Source organism: Acipenser ruthenus, chromosome 7 (genome assembly GCF_902713425.1).
Source record: "Acipenser ruthenus chromosome 7, fAciRut3.2 maternal haplotype, whole genome shotgun sequence".
Classification (NCBI taxonomy): Eukaryota; Metazoa; Chordata; class Actinopteri; order Acipenseriformes; family Acipenseridae; genus Acipenser; species Acipenser ruthenus.
Genome location: NC_081195.1, coordinates 30,161,787 through 30,185,899, shown reverse-complemented (window position 1 = coordinate 30,185,899; position 24,113 = coordinate 30,161,787).

The following is a 24,113-nucleotide window of genomic DNA, read 5'->3' as shown; positions in this document are numbered from 1 at the left end:
TAAAAAACCGCACAAGCTGTATTTATAACGACACAAACTTTAATGTTAATGTATGTAACTGTTATTTAAAAAACTGTAAATTACTTCTAAATTAATTATTTAACATTCTTATCTGAGTTGAATTAAATAATGAAAAAAGCTAAAAGTGTTTACTTTTTAATGTCGTTCAGATTTGTTAAAATGAGTTGTGCTTTAGTTTTCTTCCTAAAATAATAGGTCTACTTAATTTCAATGACTGGAAATAAACAAGAAAAGCTGCACATTTCAAACTCAATTCCCGGAGGGCCGTGTGTAGCCTACGCTTTTCGTTCCACCCAAGTCCTCAATGACTTAATTTGATTAATTATTCAATTAGCTAGATACATTTAACACCTATCCAGGCCCCAAACTAGTATATGAGGATCGGCAACTGTACCTTGAATCAAATGCACGTTTCAACCATCAATTTAAAATAACCTCACAATTTAAAAACTATATATATATATATATATATATATATATATATATATATATATATATATATATATATATATATATTATATATATTATTTATATATATATATATATATATATATATATATATATATATATATATATATATATATATATATATATATGTTAAATCGAATGAATAATTAGATCAATTAAGTAATTGAGTACTTGTGTGAAATGAAAACTGAGTTTGACACTCCTCTTTTAAACCCTTCTCTCAAATATGGTTTGTGGTCACTTTATATCGATTTAAAAAGCGCTGCATTGATAACAAGCCAGCACTGCTGCACAGCCTCACTGACAAAGCCGACGAGCTGACGAAGCTCTGTTCACCACCACCCTGTTGTCAGTAAACTTTTTTTTTTTTTTTTTTAAAGGTCATATTGATGATTAATTCATTCATTTCTAATATTAATTATATATATATATATATATATATATATATATATATATATATATATATATATATATAGTTGTATTAGTTGAACACTTATAAGAGAAGGAAATATTTCAAACTGTATCCCTCTACAAAGCGGAGCATGTGCTCCCTTTGCCAGACTACTAAGTACAGGCCTAAGCAATTTTATTTGTTGTATCAGATCTACATTAATGTAAGTGTGAAAGACTGACTAACAAGCGGCATGTGTGGAAGTAAGACTTAACTGCACATTTTTATTTTTCTTGTGTACAAAATTTTAATGTACGAATACTGTCAGCCCAGGAATATTTGCTAGCCTTTTATTACACGAATTTGACATATGAAACATTTTTGGCGCGAATAATACTATTGTAAATGCTTTCAGGATAACAGGTCGTCTTGTGTAATTCACCAGATATTTTGGCCACGATATTTCTGGACTTACAGTTTTTAAATTTTACCCAATGAAGAAAAAAATACTACTGTGTAGGGCATGTTAAAAATTCTTGCATATTAAAAAAAAAATCCTAATTTTAGGGAAATTATTTATGTTAGCTAGCGTGGTTCAGGGGGCGTGGAGCTGGGTGCTTCCAATCCTTCAATCTCCCAATTTTCTAATTTCCTCTTAATTAGCATCTATTTTCTATTTAAGCCCTGATCACCTGCACCTTTTCTGTCTAGTGTTTCGTTTTTGTAGCAAACGCTCAGACGCCGTCGTTTCGTGCTCCACCTCTAAATATCTAAACTTCGTTGCCTCGCTCTGCAGGTCATTTCTCTGCACAGCGTTGCCAAGATATATTATCAATCATTTTCCTACCTGCTCAGGTGATCCTTCTTTTCAGACAGCGTCTCTTTTCGGCTTCAAGAGCTCCAACGTTTGTCTTTCCTGTTCCATCCAGCAACAGCGCCGTTCAAGCGCAGCTTCATTACTCAACCTGTCTGCAACTTTATCAGAAAGACTAGTCCTCTGCTAAACTTTCAAGCTCCTTCGACAAGACATCGACATTCACGTTGTCAGCGATTGCCTTACTTTAAATCTGTTAAATCCACCTTTAAGCTTTGGCTGCGGAATCTTTCTTTACTCCTCGCCCGCAATCAGACGCCCCTCCCCCCGCTCCCACAGAGCCAGCACAATTACCGTTCCATCGGAAGATCCTGCCCTGGACCTCCATCAGCTACGTTCAACCTTTTAAAAGACGTATCCTGCCCTTTTCAACCAGTGGCGGCTCGTGGTTTGACTGGTCACAACATGTTCCAACGACAGTGCTGCACTGCAACTTTTCCACCCGCGCCTTACAGACCATGGTTACCACGGCAACGCCCTCATTTGAGTGACTGCGGGGAGTGGTTTGTTGCGATGGTGACCAGGCAGCTTCATCAGGCTCTGCGTGCTCTGTGACTCAGTACTGCTGTCTTCCGGCTTCCTGTTGCTGCGCTTTCACAACTGGTGGAGACGAATTCAACGCGACGAATCATGACCTCTAAGTACTGCGTTTACTTATTTATATACATGACTAACTGTCCTAACATCTCTAGAACATTTATTATTTAAATCTAAGGGAATAAGCAAATGTTGTTCTACATAGACAAGGAGTTTAATCGTAATAACTTCATAGATTCTACCCTGCTTCACTCAAGTCAATGGTTTAATTCCAATCATAACCTCTGGATGGCAGTATAATACCACAAGTTCTCTCTCTATATATTAAACGAGTTTGGTATCGCTGCGAAGCTCCGACACTACTGCTTTTCTATTTATTCTCGCAGTTATTCTCGGATTTCCACTCCTGCCTCATCCTTTGTCTATCTATATCAACTGACATTCTTCAATTTCAACTCTACCTACCACCCCCACCCTTCGAGGACATGCTCATGAAGCCACGCACTTGTCGGCTTTCTGTGATGCTCCGAATCTACCGTCACATTAACTTCCAGCTTCCCTGCACCAGGCTTCCATCCCAGCAACCTCTTCCTGTTCCCGGATTCGTGCTTCCTCATCTGGCTCCTCTCCTTCAAACTGACAAATTTCACCAAGGCACTTTATTCAACCTTCAAGTTTTCATTTCAGCAACGTGAGCTGCCAGTCAGAAACGGAAACCATGTCCTACAACTATCATCATTTCAGTCAAGTGTCCTCCTACCCTGCGATTAGACAATACACTCAGACTGCTTCCGACCAAATCAATAGATTTTGCAATAGCCTCAGAGCAACGCATTCTTTATCCTCTCAGGTTCTACAGCGGCCTCAGCTATGCATTCTTCATCTCTGGCTTTATCTAAATCACTTTTCACTCAAAGACCAATATCCACCGCATTCAGCAGATCTCTGTGCTCTACAGCAGACCACCACACTACCGATGGCAGTTCACCATTACAGATCACTGCTTCAGCGGATCTCTGCGCTCTGCAGCAGACCACCACACTCTTCCAATGGTAGTCCACCATTCACAATAACAGATCACTGCTTCAGCAGATCTCTCTTTCTGCAGCAGACCACTGCTCATCATTGACCGCGCTTCATCGTTACTTCTTTAGATCTCTGCACCATTCAGCAGATCCCGTCCCCTCTGTTAATTGCTCCTCACTGCAGCAGATCTCTGCTCCCTCTTCAGATCTACTCACTATTATAGCATGCAAAGTTGCTTTAGTTTACAGTTTAAATCTGTACCTGCACAACTCCAGAGCTTCCAACGCTTCCGTTTTCCTCCAATATGCAGATCACGGCAGCATTCCACAATCAAGGCTAATGCTAATCCCCATATTATCAAAATACGAGGTGCTTGACCTTCTCGGCAATCTATTCGGATGTCCTCACATCCTCTCAAATATTACAGCATTAATGCATGGTGAGAGACGTGGTATGAGACTGGAAATCTGTCTTGATTATGAGTTAAGGAGTTCCACTACTAGGAGAATGACTGGAGTTGTGAAACCCAATCTCTGAATGTGAGTTCACCTTTTCCATTTCAAGCAGACAGGATAGTAGCAGACCGCTGATCGATCCTGTATTAACTAACACATAGGATGGTCGACATCTCCTCTCTTCCCTTGTTTCCAGAAAATGGAGCACAAAGGGTGCTGAGCTTCCCCAGCAGTCAATTTACAATGTTCGTTCAGTTCCAGCCGCTACCTCAACCCTCAATTCCAGCTCCCCTTCGGCCTCTACTTTCGGTATCCAAGTTCCGTCAGCTGGTCCCATCTGCTGCCCCCCCCCCCCCCTCCAGACTCCTCAGCTTCATCAGCTGCTATTTGACTGAATCCTACTCTCAGTAACCTGCTTCAATCTGCTCCGCATTTCATGTCTGCATCCCTCGCCCTTCTTCGAGAGCTTCATATTCGACAGCTTGATCAGTGTGTTCAGCCTTCTGTGCCCAGAATCAGATTCATCCTATTCCTTCAAACAAACCAGATCCTGGCTTTCATCATCCATGGTAGGGATTCTCTCTCTCCCCCCCCCCCCCCCCATTTTCTCCATACCAGCAGTTCGCCTGACCCTCCGTGAGATTCTTAAGAGCCTTCCCTTCTGCCTCCCCTTCCCGCCTGTCTACATCAATGAACATTCTCTGTTTGCTCATTCTACTCTTCGGAAACGCCACTTCACCCCATACAAGGATCTACCTATGGAGATCATCTGCATCTGAGCCCTCTTCTGTCTTCTCAGGAGCTCAGAATCCACAGTTTCTTCTACTTCTAATTTTACTCCATCATTCAGTTGTGTACCTCCACGACGGATCCATTTCAGCGTGGTCACTTCATTCAGCGGTCAAGCAGAGTCCCCTATCTGCCCATTCTTTTCAATGTCAAGGTATTTCTCTGCATCTCAGCCTTCTTCAGTCTCCTCAGAACTCGAAGTTTCTTCTGCTTCTAATTTACTTCATCATTTGGCCGTACCTCCAAGATGGATCAATTTCAGCATGGTTAGTTCATTCAGCTGTCAAGTAGAATCCACTATCTTCCCTTCTTTTCAACATCAAGGTATCTCCCCAGCAAGAAACCTTAACCCCCCCCCGCCCCCTAGACCCTCGGTTCATCGATTCCTCTCACTCCTATCATCTCTCATCGCTGGTTCTCAACCCACCTCTCCACCCTCCAGAACAAGCCTCCTTCCTCAGCCCCCCTAAGGACCCTCAGTTAATTGATTCCTCTCGCTCCTATCATCTCTCATCACTGGTTCTCAACCCATCTCTCCACCCTCCAGAGCAAGCCTCCCTCCTCTACTCTACCCCACTCCTCGGATCACTCGTCACTGGATCTCAACCTACCTCGCCTCCAGAGCACGCCTCCCCTACCCCACCCCCCAAATCATTCTGTAGGCACAGCCCCCTCTACTGCAAGGGCCAACATCAATCACAGTCAGATCATGAGTGTGGGGAGTTGGCCCTCTTCTGCAGTGGATTCTTTCATTCATTCATTCTCCTCTCATAAAGTTGCAGCCCATTTTAAAATCGCTAGCATGCCCGGAGTGGGGGCTACCTGTCTGCCGGAGCCACCAGAGGTTTTCCCCTAATCGGCCTCAAGGGGTTTTTTCCTCTCCACTGAGTGGCAGGTATACACATAGTCGCATCCTACTAACAAATTACTAATCTCCCTCTGTTTGTCCTGTTTGTCCTTCTGGTCTTTTGTTTATGTTATGCGTAGGCATGTACTGTCTCTTGTTTGTCGCACGGTGTGGGAGTTTTCGTGAGGTGCCGGGGGTCCATCCTTTGGGGGGCAAGTGAGTCTCACTTCCCCGACCTCAGGGCTAGGCATCCGCCTCCCTTACCTTCAGGGGGGTTCTCACCATGTGAGTCAGAGCGGACCCCCGGCCAAACTCTGTTCTGTCGCAGCTCCTGCGCTCATCTTGCCTTACTCGAGGCTCTGTTCTATTCTGCCTCTCTTTCAGGACGTGGTCACTCGTGCCGAGTCCTATACTAACCTCAATGCTTTGTCCTTATTTCAGGTCCCAGGCAGCGTGACGTCTCGGCCTATCGGGGGTTTTACGAGCGCCTCTTACAGAAGTCTCAGATGCTGGGTACCTCTCCAATCTCCACTCGAGGGGCGGCTTTTCGAGTCATAACCCTCATCAGTGTTTTCGGTTGCTGGGTCCTCTGCCCCTGGGATGTGTCGGCATCGTCGCCCTCAGTCAGCGACCTCTTTTCTATCCTGTCCTCGATTGCTGGGTCCTTCGCCCCTGAGATGTGTCGGCATCGTCGCCCTCAGTCAGCGATCATCTTGTCTATCTCATTTCGGTTGCTGGGTCCTCTACCCCTGGGATGTGTCGGCATCGTCGCCCTCAGTCAGTGACCACCTTCTGTCCTACTAACAGCTCCTTGCTGCTTCTTCTGCCTTACTCTTCAACCCAGCTCACGCCCCGTGAAATGTTAGCTTGCGTGGTTCAGGGGGCGTGGAGCTGGGTGCTTCCAATCCTTCAATCTCCCAATTTTCTAATTTCCTCTTAATTAGCATCTATTTTCTATTTAAGCCCTGATCACCTGCACCTTTTCTGTCTAGTGTTTCGTTTTCCTCCTCCTCCCCTCCTCCTCCTTCTTACATGCCTTCGCATCGGTCGTCTCTGGGGGGCAAGTGAGTCTCACTTCCCCGACCTCAGGGCTAGGCATCCGCCTCCCTTACCTTCAGGGGGGTTCTCACCATGTGAGTCAGAGCGGACCCCCGGCCAAACTCTTTTCTGTCGCAGCTCCTGCGCTCATCTTGCCTTACTCGAGGCTCTGTTCTATTCTGCCTCTCTTTCAGGACGTGGTCACTCGTGCCGAGTCCTATACTAACCTCAATGCTTAGTCCTTATTTCAGGTCCCAGGCAGCGTGACGTCTCGGCCTATCAGGGGTTTTACGAGCGCCTCTTACAGAAGTCTCAGATGCTGGGTACCTCTCCAATCTCCACTCGAGGGGCGGCTTTTCGAGTCATAACCCTCATCAGTGTTTTCGGTTGCTGGGTCCTCTGCCCCTGGGATGTGTCGGCATCGTCGCCCTCAGTCAGCGATCATCTTGTCTATCTCATTTCGGTTGCTGGGTCCTCTACCCCTGGGATGTGTCGGCATCGTCGCCCTCAGTCAGTGACCACCTTCTGTCCTACTAACAGCTCCTTGCTGCTTCTTCTGCCTTACTCTTCAACCCAGCTCACGCCCCGTGAATTAGAATTTAAAGTGGTCAAACTTAGGTAAGTATATTGCCATGTCGTTGTAATGTGGGTGAACAATACATAGTAAATATGAACATATTTTAAAGTACAACTATTATTACTCTACAGAATGTTCTTGGGGATTCACAGCAGCGTTGGAGGTGTAGTACTTTGATAATCTTGTTCAGACAACGCCATTTTCTCTCGCGGCATGTGCTCCATTTTGTGGGCATATTAGGAATTCTTAAACTCTTATGGAGGTAATTATTTGAACATTTAAAGAGTCCACGCCTGTATAAGTGTGTGTGTGCATATATATATGTATATAATATATATATATATATATATATATATATATATATATATATATATATATATATATATATATATATAGATGCATAGATAGAAAGAGATCTCTCTCCATTTGGTTGTATTGTTTTATGAACGATTACATACACTGTAAAAAAAAAACCCGTAATTTTACGGTAATTGTGGCAGCCGAGCTGCACGGTGAATAACTGTAAAATAATAATCCGAACCGTAAATTGAATTACGGTTTAATTTGTAAAATAAATGGTTATTTTCATTGAAACACTACAGTTTACAACCGTAAATGTACTGTAAAAAAATGTAATAAATATAATTCTCCGTGATTCTACTGCAAAACTTTGTAAAATTTGCTTTAAAAAACATTAATATAACATTACCTCACCCTAGTTTTACATACTTATATTGTTAATTAATTGAGAAATTCCTGTAAAATAAATGTTTTTTCCCTTCCATTTTACTTCAATCTTCATTAATAAATAGGTTATACACTTTAAATTAGCAGTTTTCTACTGTGGAATGATGGTTTGTATATGTTATAATTAATGTTAAGTTTAGTCATTTTACTATGGAATACATTCATTTTCAGGTTATAGTGTCTGTACGATTTGTAAAAGCTCAACTATGTGCTTAATTATTAGTTAATTTACACGAAGTGTTAAACAGCAGAAAATAAATAATGAAAAACATTAACAAGTATTCCTTAAGCTTTCAGAATTTTATTACAACTTTTCATTGAGCATTTTACTGAGCAAATACAAAATATACATATTCATTAGGCATGATAGCTTCTGTGTCATGGAGCCCCTATACAACCTTTTCAAAAATGCAGAAATTAACAAAAAATGCTCAATCACTCCTCAAGCTGAGTTATTATTTTAAATGTTAACATACCAGCTGCTAGGATACCAACAATGGTAAGCCTAGTACACAGTAAAACAATAAAACCATATTAAATATACTAAAACTGGCTACCGAACTGTGCCCTCACTTTCTCTTAGCATATTTCTACAGACAAATCAACTATTAACAGATACCAAGTGTTTTCCGCAATAATGTTGATCCAGGCCTTGTTGGACTCGGACAGTTCTCACAAACAAGTCCATGGTTCTTTCACAGCCATAATAGTGGAGTCAGTAGCACAACAGATGTTTTTGTTTTTAAATAGTGTTCAAACTGCTGTTTTTTGATTGAGCAGGCTAGGGCTGGGACCTGATCAAAAAAAAAAAAAAAACCTGTTACGACCCGCCAATCACACTTTACAAAACAGAATGTTATCGCTTTTTGTTGTTTTTTTAAATATCCAATTTCTCCTACTCATAAAACCAAAAAGCGATAACATTCCGTTTTGTAAAGTGTGATTGGTGGGTCGTCAAAGTTTTGATCAGGTCCCGGCCTAGGAGTCAAATGTGGAGAAGCAGCTTTGTGCTGCAGTTGACATGCTGGTGACTGAAAACCTGTATAAAAGAGAAAAAAAAATTAAACAGGCTTAGCTTAAAAAAAAAAAAAAAAAAAAAAAAAATGTATATATATTTATATATTTTCTAAATAACCGGCAATTTTTGTTCTACCTCTTTTCACCCTAATTTGGAATTACCAATTCAACTACTCCGTGCCACTCATGAGGGATGAGACAAAGCATGTGTCCTCCCGGTACATACGTCAAAGCCATACCTATTTTTCGCACCGCAAGCCCAGAGCTGCCACAGCCCAACTAACACTTTGATCGAAGGATTCAATGTAGCTGGAAACTGCTAACACCCTGAACCTACAGGAGTTGCTCGAGCTCTGTGAATTGAGGGAGCCCTAGTTGATTCAAACCCTCCCTACCCCAGCGATGCTCTGCCAATTGTGTGCCACCCCCACTGCAAACTCTCTGCCATGTTGGACAATGGCACAGGAGACCACCTCGCTCTCTCCTATCCTGCACTCAAGGTTGAGGCCTTTAAAAGATATGCCACTCAGGAGCCCATATTTCAGAGTGCTTATATGATCTATAAATAAGACATACCTAGCATTACAGCTTACTGCAAGATTACTTACTTTTGACATAACAATTGCATTTTATTCTCTCCATTCAAAATCAGCAATTGCAGAAATGAGGGAAAGAACTCTTGGATTCACAGCATATTGCCTCTTATGTGGCTTCCGTTCGACCTTCGTCCCTTTGTCTGGATTTATTTTGAAGATGCATCTATCAGAAAGGAAAAAAATGCAAATATTTCATATATTCTTAAAGGGTAACAAAGGGTATTTTATTTGTGTGTGTGTGTGTGTGTTACATGTTCCCATGTGTTGCTACAGCTGTTTAGGTAAGGTGTGTGTATTATGTTAACATCTCAAACACTTTTTTACACTTCTAAATTGCAGCGTTCTCTTGTTCCGTTTCCAAGATGGCTTTGTATGGCCTTGCATGTATTTCAGAAAAAATGTGAATGAGATGGATTTACCAGTGATTGGGAGGATGATGTGGAAATGTAGTTCTGAAATACATGCAAGTCCATGCAAAGACATCTTGGAAACAGAACAAGAGAACGCTGCAATTCAAAAGTGTAAAGTGGTTGAGATGTAAAAAAAAATAATAATAATAAAACACACACACACCACACAATTAACACCTTAAACAGTTGAAGCAACATATGGGAACATTCATTATCTTTCAAAACACCCATAACAAAAGATAAAACGTGGGCATAGTATTTACAATGAATAGCTTAATCTATATATTTTTTTTTTATTTTACACATGCTTAAAATGCTCTTTGAAGTGTCAACTGTGGGTAATTTAACATTCAAATACAAAATATGAAAATTACCATTGTATTAGACTGATCATTACTGGTGTCACAAATGTTTGAGAAGTTTAAATCGCTCCACTATAAACAGGTTAAAGCGAAAACAAGGTACATATCCATGTGTTATGTACTGTACCTTTGAAGAAATTCAAGTGTTGCTCCCAACTCTGACGGGTAATGGATGTTCAAGCAGTAGCAGGATGCAAACATCATAAGCAAAGCTTCCACAAAGTTAGTTTGTTGTTCTGTAACAACAACTTTATCAATGCTCAGCATTAAGCGGGATGCAGTCAGAAGGGAATCTCCTGCAGCAGGAAAAATATAAAAATAAAATTCAAGACGTTTGTTAAATTGACTTCATTATTTTCATTCTGAAGACAAACATTTTCAAACATACGTACATAAAAACACTCAAACCCGCTACAATTAATCATATAATTTACAGAAAGCCTTAGGGCTGCTGAAATGTCATATTAAATCATTCCTTAGCAGTTTACATAATGCGCCAGGTAATTCTAGCAAGAGAGTTGTGTACAAAACACTTACGTATTTAAAAGAACCTGGATATGATTTTTGGACTCTAAGTTATTTAGTATGCGAGAAGAAACTAAATTAAAAAACACTCAAAACTGCTCATGAACCTTACACAATTATTTTAAATGTAATTTGGATGTAAGCAGATTGTTCACAAAGCATTTCTCTTCAGTCATTTCTCTGGGATACTAAAAATGCTGATTAAATTCAGATTATACTTCGTCCCCTTATTCCTCAGCCAAAAGTAAATAAAATAAAACAAAACTATTCAGCATGTGTCAAACAAATGCATGGATTACCAAAACACATACCACAGAAAATAATGCAAGGTGATGCAGGCAGATCAGATGTTGGCACTTCAGAAGGTAAGCAAGTGTCATCCACCTGGAAAAACATTTGCTTGTCGTCTTCACCAAAGTAAGCAAGCAGCAGCAAAACCAACCCTGGCATCTCCGGTAATTTAGACTTTGTGTCGCCCTTTGCAACTTCGATCTGTGCCAAAACTCTTGCAGTTTTTCTTTGTTTCTCATTGTTGAGAGTGTCCATGTAGGCCAGAATTCTGTGCGATTTGTTTTTTACGGTCTCAAAAAATTTCCCTTCTAATTGTACACCTGTAAGTGCCCTGAAGTGTGCTTGTAATCCTGGCATTTCAAACAGAAATGGCCACTCCCTCCTTATTTTTTCAGTTTCCATACCTCGTATGATGTCTTTTCTCTGAGTGTAGTACGTTGCCATAATTTTTTTTGGTGATGATCTGTGTATCCCAGTTTCTTTCTCTGAACATGGTTTTCATTTCTTCTTGTTGCTGTTTTTGACTTGCAAGTGTCTCTGTGATTGGCAGGTGCTCGGGATCCCAGTTTATGCAACCGTAAGTGTCTTGAGGTAAAGCTCGTTCCTTTGCAGGAACTTCTTCCGTGTCGCTCCCACTACTGTGTTGAAACTGTCTTTTGGGGGTAGAAAACTGTGTACTCTTCACATTATCTGCTCTGCTCTGCAGCTGTTTTACCAAGGAATCATATCCACTGCCAACTATGTGGCCTTCGATAACATCCTGCAAAGATTTAGGATATTTTGCCACAATTCTTCTTGCTATATCTGCAAGATGTTTCTTTGAAGGCCTCTTGCAGACCCGTGACTTAATTAATAATGAGTCGTATCATTTCTTTGCGTTGCTTTGGCGATGGCCTTTCTTGCCTTTCTAACTTGTAAAGGAGGTCAGTAGGGAGTTTTTCCCATGGTATTTCAAACCGAAGGAACCAGTCAGCTTCCAAAGGTGAAAGTGATTCATCCAACTCGATACAACTCTGTGTAAAAGAGCACACTGGGCTGGAGACTGTTGAGGTCTCTGTTCTGGATGAGCACGGACTGCTGGAAATCGTGGTTTCACCTTCAGAATTACAGAAAAAACATTAAGTTATTATTTCATTTTTTTTTGTTTTTGTTTTCCACCCCCCCACACACATTCCAGATTTTTTTAAACTTACAAAATTATCTTAGAGGTTTTGTAATTGGTTAAGTTTGTCCGTAATACACAATTAGTTAATTTTAACCGGCTTTTTATTAATTAAATTAGCAATAAGCAATGTATGTACATCCAAACAGTAAACATTTCTGTCATTTGTTAAAGGATTATGTGATGTAATTGCCACATTATTTTCTCTCATTCAACAATTCTAAATAAAAGTATACACAATGATATAGGCAAGAGACAAAATACAAAATGCAGGTTTTATGTATGTATATATACACTATATATATATATATATATATATATATATATATATATATATATATATATATATATATAAATATAAAATAAATAAATAGGTTTACTGCCAATTAAGCACTTGAAGACAATTGACTGAACTGTAATATACTCACATGTGACTGTAAAGCTGGCTAGGAGTTTTTCGAACTTCTATTGGCTTGAGGACCATCAGGAGATCATCATCTTTTACAAATCTGAAATCATCCAGGGTTTCTACACCCAGGTTTTTGAGTGTGTCCAAAATGTGGGAGTTTAAAACAGAATCCCCAGTGCTTTCCTGTACCATCTGTCAATTAAAATAAAATACAGAAGCAAGTGTGTGTGGGGTATATTACCGTCTGCATTTTGATTGAAAAATATCTATTCTGTAATAAATAAACATATTAGCTGTCTACATTTTACAGTATATCATTTTCTACAAATTTATAATTCAAATGTTTGGTTACGCCATTTAGTGGGTGCCTAACTACACTGTAAATAAATGCTGTATTTTTAGGTGGGATTAACCTTAATTTTTACATACATTTTTCAGTTTTTTTTATTTAAATGCAAAACATTTCAATATTACTGCAAAATACTTTTTTTTAAAAATATGTACTATTAATTTTACGGAAATATACACTGGAAAACATGTACGTATGTAATTTGCTTACAAAATGATGAATTCCGTTAAATTAAAGAAGATAACTTTTAAAAAACCGCACAAGCTGTATTTATAACGACACAAACTTTAATGTTAATGTATGTAACTGTTATTTAAAAAACTGTAAATTACTGCTAAATTAATTATTTAACAGGCTTATCTGAGTTGAATTAAATAATGAAAAAAGCTAAAAGTGTTTACTTTTTAATGTTGTTCAGATTTGTTAAAATGAGTTGTGCTTTAGTTTTCTTCCTAAAATAATAGGTCTACTTAATTTCAATGACTGGAAATAAACAAGAAAAGCTGCACATTTCAAACTCAATTCCCGGAGGGCCGTGTGTAGCCTACGCTTTTCGTTCCACCCAAGTCCTCAATGACTTAATTTGATTAATTATTCAATTAGCTAGATACATTTAACACCTATCCAGGCCCCAAACTAGTATGTGAGGATCGGCAACTGTACCTTGAATCAAATGCACATTTCAACCATCAATTTAAAATACCTCGCAATTTAAAAACAATATATATATATATATATATATATATATATATATATATATATATATATATATATATATATGTTAAATCGAATGAATAATAAGTCAATTAAGTAATTAAGGATTGAGGACTTGTGTGAAATGAAAACTGAGTTTGACACTCCTCTTTTAAACCCTTCTCTCAAATATGGTTTGTGGTCACTTTATATCGATTTAAAAAGCGCTGCATTGATAACAAGCCAGCACTGCTGCACAGCCTCACTGACAAAGCCGACGAGCTGACGAAGCTCTGTTCACCACCACCCTGTTATCAGTAAACTTTCTTTTTTTTTTTTTTAAAGGTCATATTGATGATTAATTCATTCATTTCTAATATTAATTAATTATATATATATATATATATATATATATATATATATATATATATATATATATATATAGTTGTATTAGTTGAACACTTATAAGAGAAGGAAATATTTCAAACTGTATCCCTCTACAAAGCGGAGCATGTGCTCCCTTTGCCAGACTACTAAGTACAGGCCTAAGCAATTTTATTTGTTGCATCAGATCTACATTAATGTAAGTGTGAAAGACTGACTAACAAGCGGCATGTGTGGAAGTAAGACTTAACTGCACATTTTTATTTTTCTTGTGTACAAAATTTTAATGTACGAATACTGTCAGCCCAGGAATATTTGCTAGCCTTTTATTACACGAATTTGACATATGAAACATTTTTGGCGCGAATAATACTATTGTAAATGCTTTCAAGATAACAGGTCGTCTTGTGTAATTCACCAGATATTTTGTCCACGATATTTCTGGACTTACAGTATTTAAATTTTACCCAATGAAGAAAAAATACTACTGTGTAGGGCATGTTAAAAATTCTTGCATATTAAAAAAAAAATCCTAATTTTAGAGAAATTATTTTTAGAATTTAAAGTGGTCAAACTTAGGTAAGTATATTGCCATGTCGTTGTAATGTGGGTGAACAATACATAGTAAATATGAACATATTTTAAAGTACAACTATTATTACTCTACAGAATGTTCTTGGGGATTCACAGCAGCGTTGGAGGTGTAGTACTTTGATAATCTTGTTCAGACGCCATTTTCTCTCGCGGCATGTGCTCCATTTTGTGGGCATATTAGGAATTCTTAAACTCTTATGGAGGTAATTATTTGAACATTTAAAGAGTCCACGCCTATATAAGTGTGTGTGTGTGCATATATATATATATATATATATATATATATATATATATATATATATATATATATATATATATATAGATATATAGATGCATAGATAGAAAGAGATCTCTCTCCATTTGGTTGTATTGTTTTATGAACGATTACATACACTGTAAAAAAACCCCGTAATTTTACGGTAATTGTCTGGCAGCCGAGCTGCACGGTGAATAACTGTAAAATAATAATCCGAACCGTAAATTGAATTACGGTTTAATTTGTAAAATAAATGGTTATTTTCATTGAAACACTACAGTTTACAACCGTAAATGTACTGTAAAAAATGTAATAAATATAATTCTCCGTGATTCTACTGCAAAACTTCATAAAATTTGCTTTAAAAAACATTAATATAACATTACCTCACCCTAGTTTTACATACTTATATTGTTAATTAATTGAGAAATTCCTGTAAAATAAATGTTTTTTCCCTTCCATTTTACTTCAATCTTCATTAATAAATAGGTTATACACTTTAAATTAGCAGTTTTCTACTGTGGAATGATGGTTTGTATATGTTATAATTAATGTTAAGTTTAGTCATTTTACTATGGAATACATTCATTTTCAGGTTATAGTGTCTGTACGATTTGTAAAAGCTCAACTATGTGCTTAATTATTAGTAATTTACACGAAGTGTTAAACAGCAGAAAATAAATAATGAAAAACATTAACAAGTATCCCTTAAGCTTTCAGAATTTTATTACAACTTTTCATTGAGCATTTTACTGAGCAAATACAAAATATACATATTCATTAGGCATGATAGCTTCTGTGTCATGGAGCCCCTATACAACCTTTTCAAAAATGCAGAAATTAACAAAAAATGCTCAATCACTCCTCAAGCTGAGTTATTATTTTAAATGTTAACATACCAGCTGCTAGGATACCAACAATGGTAAGCCTAGTACACAGTAAAACAATAAAACCATATTAAATATACTAAAACTGGCTACCGAACTGTGCCCTCACTTTCTCTTAGCATATTTCTACAGACAAATCAACTATTAACAGATACCAAGTGTTTTCCGCAATAATGTTGATCCAGGCCTTGTTGGACTCGGACAGTTCTCACAAACAAGTCCATGGTTCTTTCACAGCCGTAATAGTGGAGTCAGTAGCACAACAGATGTTTTTGTTTTTAAATAGTGTTCAAACTGCTGTTTTTTGATTGAGCAGGCTAGGGCTGGGACCTGATCAAAAAAAAAAAAAAACCTGTTACGACCCGCCAATCACACTTTACAAAACAGAATGTTATCGCTTTTTGTTGTTTTTGTAAATATCCAATTTCTCCTACTCATAAAACCAAAAAGCGATAACATTCCGTTTTGTAAAGTGTGATTGGTGGGTCGTCAAAGTTTTGATCAGGTCCCGGCCTAGGAGTCAAATGTGGAGAAGCAGCTTTGTGCTGCAGTTGACATGCTGGTGACTGAAAACCTGTATAAAAGAGAAAAAAAAATTAAACAGGCTTAGCTTAAAAAAAAAAAAAAAAAAAAAAAATGTATATATATTTATATATTTTCTAAATAACCGGCAATTTTTGTTCTACCTCTTTTCACCCTAATTTGGAATTACCAATTCAACTACTCCGTGCCACTCATGAGGGATGAGACAAAGCATGTGTCCTCCCGGTACATACGTCAAAGCCATACCTATTTTTCGCACCGCAAGCCCAGAGCTGCCACAGCCCAACTAACACTTTGATCGAAGGATTCAATGTAGCTGGAAACTGCTAACACCCTGAACCTACAGGAGTTGCTCGAGCTCTGTGAATTGAGGGATCCCTAGTTGATTCAAACCCTCCCTACCCCAGTGATGCTCTGCCAATTGTGTGCCACCCCCACTGCAAACTCTCTGCCATGTTGGACAATGGCACAGGAGACCACCTCGCTCTCTCCTATCCTGCACTCAAGGTTGAGGCCTTTACCAGATATGCCACTCAGGAGCCCATATTTCAGAGTGCTTATATGATCTATAAATAAGACATACCTAGCATTACAGCTTACTGCAAGATTACTTACTTTTGACATAACAATTGCATTTTATTCTCTCCATTCAAAATCAGCAATTGCAGAAATGAGGGAAAGAACTCTTGGATTCACAGCATATTGCCTCTTATGTGGCTTCCGTTCGACCTTCGTCCCTTTGTCTGGATTTATTTTGAAGATGCATCTATCAGAAAGGAAAAAAATGCAAATATTTCATATATTCTTAAAGGGTAACAAAGGGTATTTTATTTGTGTGTGTGTGTGTGTGTTACATGTTCCCATGTGTTGCTACAGCTGTTTAGGTAAGGTGTGTGTATTATGTTAACATCTCAAACACCTTTTTACACTTCTAAATTGCAGCGTTCTCTTGTTCCGTTTCCAAGATGGCTTTGTATGGCCTTGCATGTATTTCAGAAAAAATGTGAATGAGATGGATTTACCAGTGATTGGGAGGATGATGTGGAAATGTAGTTCTGAAATACATGCAAGTCCATGCAAAGACATCTTGGAAACAGAACAAGAGAACGCTGCAATTCAAAAGTGTAAAGTGGTTGAGATGTAAAAAAAATAAATAATAATAAAACACACACACACCACACAATTAACACCTTAAACAGTTGAAGCAACATATGGGAACATTCATTATCTTTTAAAACACCCATAACAAAAGATAAAACATGGGCATAGTATTTACAATGAATAGCTTAATCTATATATTTTTTTTTATTTTACATGTTAGCTAGCGAGGTTCGGGGGGCGTGGAGCTGGGGGGGCGGCTAATCTCTAATGTTTCAATTTTCTAATCTCCAGTTAATTAGTTTCTATTTACTATTTAAGCCCTGATCACCTGCACCTTTTCTGTCTAGTGTTTCCTTTTTTGTAGCAAACGCTTAGACGCCGTCGTTTCGTGCTTCATCGCTAATATCTAAACTTCGTTGCCTCGCTCACGCAGGTCGTTTCTCTGCACATCGCTGCCAAGATATTATCAATCATTTTCTTACCTGCTCAGGTGATCTTTCTTTTCATTCAGCTTCTCTTTTCGGCTCCAGAGCTCCAACGTTACTCTTTCCTGTTCCATTCAGTCTCCACCTCGGCATCATAGCCGTCCAAAGCGCAGCTTCATTACTCAACTTGTCTGCAACCTTATCAGAAAGTCTGGTCCTCCGTTAAACTTTCAAGCTCCTTCGACATGACATCGACATTCCTGTTGTCTGCGATTGCCTTACCTTAGCTCTATTTAATTCTACTACGAAGTTTTGTCGGCGGAATCTTTCTTTACTCCTCGCCTGCAATCAGACGCCCCTCCCCCCGCTCCCACAGAGCCAGCACAATTACCGTTTCATCAGAAGATCCTGCCCTGGACCTCCATCAGCTACGTTCAACCTTTTAAAGACGTATCCAGCCCATTCTAAACTCCATTTTTAACCAATGGCGGCTCGTGACTTGACTAGTCACAACATTCTCCAACGACACTATTGTTCTGTAACTTTTCCACCGGCGCCTCACAGACTATGGTTACCACGGCAACGCCCTTATTGAGTGACTGCGGGGAGTGGTAAGTCGTCATGGTGACCAGGCAGCTTCAGCAGGCTCTGCGTGCTCTGCGCCTCAGCACTGCATTCTTCCGGCTTCCTGTTACTGCGCTTTCACAACTGGCGGAGACGAATTCAACGCGCCGAACCATGACATCTAAATACTGTGTTAACTTATTTATATTCATGACTATCTGTCCTAAACATGTCTAGAATATTTATTATTCAAATCTAAAGGAATAAGCAAATGTTGTTCTACATAGACAATGATTTTAATCGTAATAACTTCATAGATTCTACCCTGATTCACTCAAGTCAATGATGTAATTCCAATCATAACCTCTGGATGGCAGTATAATACCACAAGCTCTCTCTCTATACATTAAACCATTTTGGTTTCGCTGCAAAGCTCGGACACTACAGCTTTTCTATCTATTCACGCAGTTCTCACTCGGATGGATTCTCGGGAGTTCTCATCCCGTCTATCTATATCAAATGACATTCTTCAATTTCAACTCTTACCCCCCCCTCCTCCCCCCGCCCCTTTGAGGCGGACTGCTCCCGACCAAATCAATAGATTTTTCAACAGCCTCAGAGCAGCGGATTCTTCCTCCTCTTGGGTTCTACAGCGGCCTCAGCTCTATGTATTCTCCATCTCTGGCTTCATCTAAATCACTTTAATTTACAGTCCAATATCCACCACATTCAGCAGATGTCTGTGCTCTACAGCAGATTATCACACTACCGATGGCAATCCACCATTCACTATTACAGATCCCTGCTTCAGCAGATATCTGCGTTCTGCAGCATACCACCATGCTCTACCAATGGCAGTCCACCATTCACAATAACAGATCACTGCTTCAGCAGATCTCTCTCTCTCTTTCTACAGCAGACCACCGCTCATTATTGACAGCACTTCTTTGTTTACTTCCTCAGATCTCTGCACCGTTTAGCAGATCCCGTCCTCTACTGTTAAATGCTCCTCACTGCAGCAGATCTCTGCTCCCTCTTCAGATCTACTCACTATTATAGCATGCAAGTTGCTTTAGTTCAGTATAAATCTGTACCTGCACTACTCCAGATCTTCCAACGCTTCCACTTTCCTCCAATACGCAGATCAGGAAGCATTCCGCAGTCAAGGCTAATGCTAATCCCCATCTAATCAAAAATACGAGGTGCTTGTCTTTCTCAGAAAATGTAGCACAAAGCGCGCTGAGCTTCCCCAGCAGTCGATTTACACACATTCGTTCAGTTCCAGCTGCTACCTCAACTGTCAGTTACAGCTCCCCTTCGGCCTCCACTTTTAGTATTCAAGTTCCGTCGACTGGTCCCGTCTGCTGTGTGACCACCCCCCCCCCCCCCCCCCGCTTCACCAGCCGTCATCTGACTGAATCTTACTCTCAGTAACCTCCTTCAGTCTGCTCAGCATTTCATATCTGCAGCTCTCTCCCTCCTTCGACAGCTTCATATTGTACAGCTTGGTCAGTGTTTTGAACGTTCTGTGCCAGAATCGGATTCATCCTATTCCTTCAAATCAAACCAGATCATGGCTTTCATCGTCCAGCCAGGGATTTTTCTTCCCACCATTCTCTCCATACCAGTAGTTTGTCTGACTCTTTGCGGAATCTTCAAAGTCCCCCCCCGCTGCACCTTCCCGCCTGCCCATATCAACAGACATTCTCCATTCACTCATCTCTACTCTTTGGAAAGTTTGCTTGTCCCCTTACGAAGATCTCCTCATGGAGACCATCTGCCTAACAGCTGATTCTTAAGAGCCTTCCCTTCTGCCTCACCTTCCCGCTGTCCGCATCAATGACCATTCTCAGTTTGCTCATTCTACTCTTCTGAAACGCCACTTCTCCCCATACAAGGATCTACCTATGGAGATCATCTGCATCTGAGCCCTCTTCGGTCTCCTTAGGAGCTCAGAATTCACAGTTCTAATTTACTCCATCATTCAGTTGTGTACCTCCAGACGGATCCATTTCAGCACGGTCAGTTAATTCAGCTGTCAAGCAGATTCCCCTATCTGACCCTTATTTTCAATGTCAAGGTATCTCTCTGCTTCTCGGGCCTTCTTCGGCTTCCTCAGAAGCTCAGACTTCACAGTTCCTTCAGCTTCAAGCTTCCCTGCAGCGACGAAGATCTCCTAATCAGCCAACCTCTCCACCCTCCTTTCTAGAGCAGGCCTCCCTCCTCAGCTGTATTCTCCCCATTCATTTCGTATAGGTGCAGCTACCTCCGCTGCAAGAGCCAGCATCAACCACAGTCTGATCAAGACCATGGGCCGCTGGTCCTCTTCCGCAGTAGATTATTACGTTTAGAACTCGCAGTTTCTTCTGCTTCTAATTTACTTCACCATTCGGTCGTACCTCCAAGAGGGATCAATTTCAACGTGGTTAGTCCATTCAGCAGTCAAGAAGAGTCCCCTATCTGCCCCTTTCATCAGCAAGGTATCTCCCCAGCAAGAACCCCCCCCTCCCCAGGACCCTCAGTTCATTGATTCCTCTCGCTCCTATCATCACTCATTGCTGGTTCTCAACCCACCTTCCACCCTCCAGAGCAAGCCTCCCTCCTCTACTCCACCCCCTCATTGATTTCTCTCGCTCCTAGGATCACTCGTCACTGGATTCCAACCTACCTCGCCACCAGAGCGGGCCTTATTACGTTCATTCAGCTCCTCCGATATAGTTGCAGCCCATTTTAAAATCGCTAGCATGCCCGGAGTGGGGGCTACCTGTTCGCCGGGGCCACCAGAGGTTTTCCCCTAATCTGCCTCGAGGGGTTTTTTCCTCTCCACTGAGCGGCAGGTATACACATAGTCTCATCCTACTAACAAATTTACTAATCTCCCTCTGTTCGTCCTGTTCGTCATTCTGGTCTTTTGTGTATGTTTTATGCGTTGGCATGTGCTGTCTTGTTTGTTTCACGGTGTGGGAGTTTTCGTGAGGTGCCGGGGGTCCATCCTTTGGGGGGCAAGTGAGGCTCACTTCCCCGACCTCAGGGCTAGGCAGCCGCCTCCCTTACCTTCAGGGGTTCTCACCGCGTGAGTCAGAGCGGACCCCCGGCCAAACTCTGTTCTGTCGCAGCTCCTGCGTTCATCTCACTCGAGGCTCTCTTCTATTCTGCCCCTCTTCAGGACGTGGTCACTCGTGCCGAGTCCTATACTAACCTCAATGCTTTGTCCTTATTTTCAGGTCCCAGGCAGCATGATGTCTCGGCCAATCTGGTTTTACGAGCGCCCCTTACAGAAGACTCAGATGCTGGGTACCTCTCTCATCTCCTCCCGATGGGCGGCTTTTCAAGTCATAACCCTCATATGTGTTTTCAGGTTGCCGGGTCCTCCGCCCCTGGGATGTCGGCAGCGTCGGCCCCAGTCGGTGACCTCTTTTCTATCCTGTTTCCGGTTGCCGGGTCCTCCGCCCCTGGGATGTCGGCAGCGTCGGCCCCAGTCGGTGACCTCTTTTCTATCCTGTTTCCGGTTGCCGGGTCCTCCGCCCCTGGGATGTCGGCAGCGTCGGCCCCAGTCGGTGACCACATTCTGTCCTACTAACTGCTCCTTGCTACTTCTTCTGCCTTATCCTTTCCCCCCCCAGCTCACGCCCAGTGAAATGTTAGCTTGCGAGGTTCGGGGGGCGTGGAGCTGGGGGGGCGGCTAATCTCTAATCTTTCAATTTTCTAATCTCCAGTTAATTAGTTTCGATTTACTATTTAAGACCTGATCACCTGCACCTTTTCTGTCTAGTGTTTCGTTTTTTCCTCCTCCTCCCCTCCTCCGCCTTCTACATGCCTTCGCATCGGTCATCTCTGGGGGGCAAGTGAGGCTCACTTCCCCGACCTCAGGGCTAGGCAGCCGCCTCCCTTACCTTCAGGGGTTCTCACCGCGTGAGTCAGAGCGGACCCCCGGCCAAACTCTGTTCTGTCGCAGCTCCTGCGTTCATCTCACTCGAGGCTCTCTTCTATTCTGCCCCTCTTCAGGACGTGGTCACTCGTGCCGAGTCCTATACTAACCTCAATGCTTTGTCCTTATTTTCAGGTCCCAGGCAGCGTGATGTCTCGGCCAATCAGGGGTTTTACGAGCGCCCCTTACAGAAGCATCAGATGCTGGGTACCTCTCTCATCTCCTCCCGAGGGGCGGCTTTTCAAGTCATAACCCTCATATGTGTTTTCAGGTTGCCGGGTCCTCCGCCCCTGGGATGTCGGCAGCGTCGGCCCCAGTCGGTGACCTCTTTTCTATCCTGTTTCCGGTTGCCGGGTCCTCCGCCCCCGGGATGTCGGCAGCGTCGGCCCCAGTCGGTGACCACATTCTGTCCTACTAACTGCTCCTTGCTACTTCTTCTGCCTTATCCTTTCCCCCCCCAGCTCACGCCCAGTGAAACATGCTTAAAATGCTCTTTGAAGTGTCAACTGTGGGTAATTTAACATTCAAATACAAAATATGAAAATTACCATTGTATTAGACTGATCATTACTGGTGTCACAAATGTTTGAGAAGTTTAAATCGCTCCACTATAAACAGGTTAAAGCGAAAACAAGGTACATATCCATGTGTTATATACTGTACCTTTGAAGGAATTCAAGTGTTGCTCCCAACTCTGATGGGTAATGGATGTTCAAGCAGTAATGGATGCTCAAGCTTCAGAAGGTAAGCAAGTGTCATCCACCTGGAAAAACATTTGCTTGTCGTCTTCACCAAAGTAAGCAAGCAGCAGCAAAACCAACCCAGGCATCTCCGGTAATTTAGACTTTGTGTCGTCCTTTGCAACTTCGATCTGTGCCAAAACTCTTGCAGTTTTTCTTTGTTTCTCATTGTTGAGAGTGTCCATGTAGGCCAGAATTCTGTGCGATTTGTTTTTTACGGTCTCAAAAAATTTCCCTTCTAATTGTACACCTGTAAGTGCCCTGAAGTGTGCTTGTAATCCTGGCATTTCAAACAGAAATGGCCACTCCCTCCTTATTTTTTCAGTTTCCATACCTCGTATGATGTCTTTTCTCTGAGTGTAGTACGTTGCCATCATTTTTTTGGTGATGATCTGTGTATCCCAGTTTCTTTCTCTGAACATGGTTTTCATTTCTTCTTGTTGCTGTTTTTGACTTGCAAGTGTCTCTGTGATTGGCAGGTGCTCGGGATCCCAGTTTATGCAACCGTAAGTGTCTTGAGATAAAGCTCGTTCCTTTGCAGGAACTTCTTCCGTGTCGCTCCCACTACTGTGTTGAAACTGTCTTTTGGGGGTAGAAAACTGTGTACTCTTCACATTATCTGCTCTGCTCTGCAGCTGTTTTACCAAGGAATCATATCCACTGCCAACTATGTGGCCTTCGATAACATCCTGCAAAGATTTAGGATATTTTGCCACAATTCTTCTTGCTATATCTGCAAGATGTTTCTTTTGAAGGCCTCTTGCAGACCCGTGACTTCATTAATAATGAGTCGTATCATTTCTTTGCGTTGCTTTGGCGATGGCCTTTCTTGCCTTTCTAACTTGTAAAGGAGGTCAGTAGGGAGTTTTTCCCATGGTATCTCAAACCGAAGGAACCAGTCAGCTTCCAAAGGTGAAAGTGATTCATCCAACTCGATACAACTCTGTGTAAAAGAGCACCCTGGGCTGGAGACTGTTGAGGTCTCTGTTCTGGATGAGCACGGACTGCTGGAAATCGTGGTTTCACCTTCAGAATTACAGAAAAAACATTAAGTTATTATTTCATTTTTTTTTGTTTTTTGTTTTCCACCCCCCCACACACATTCCA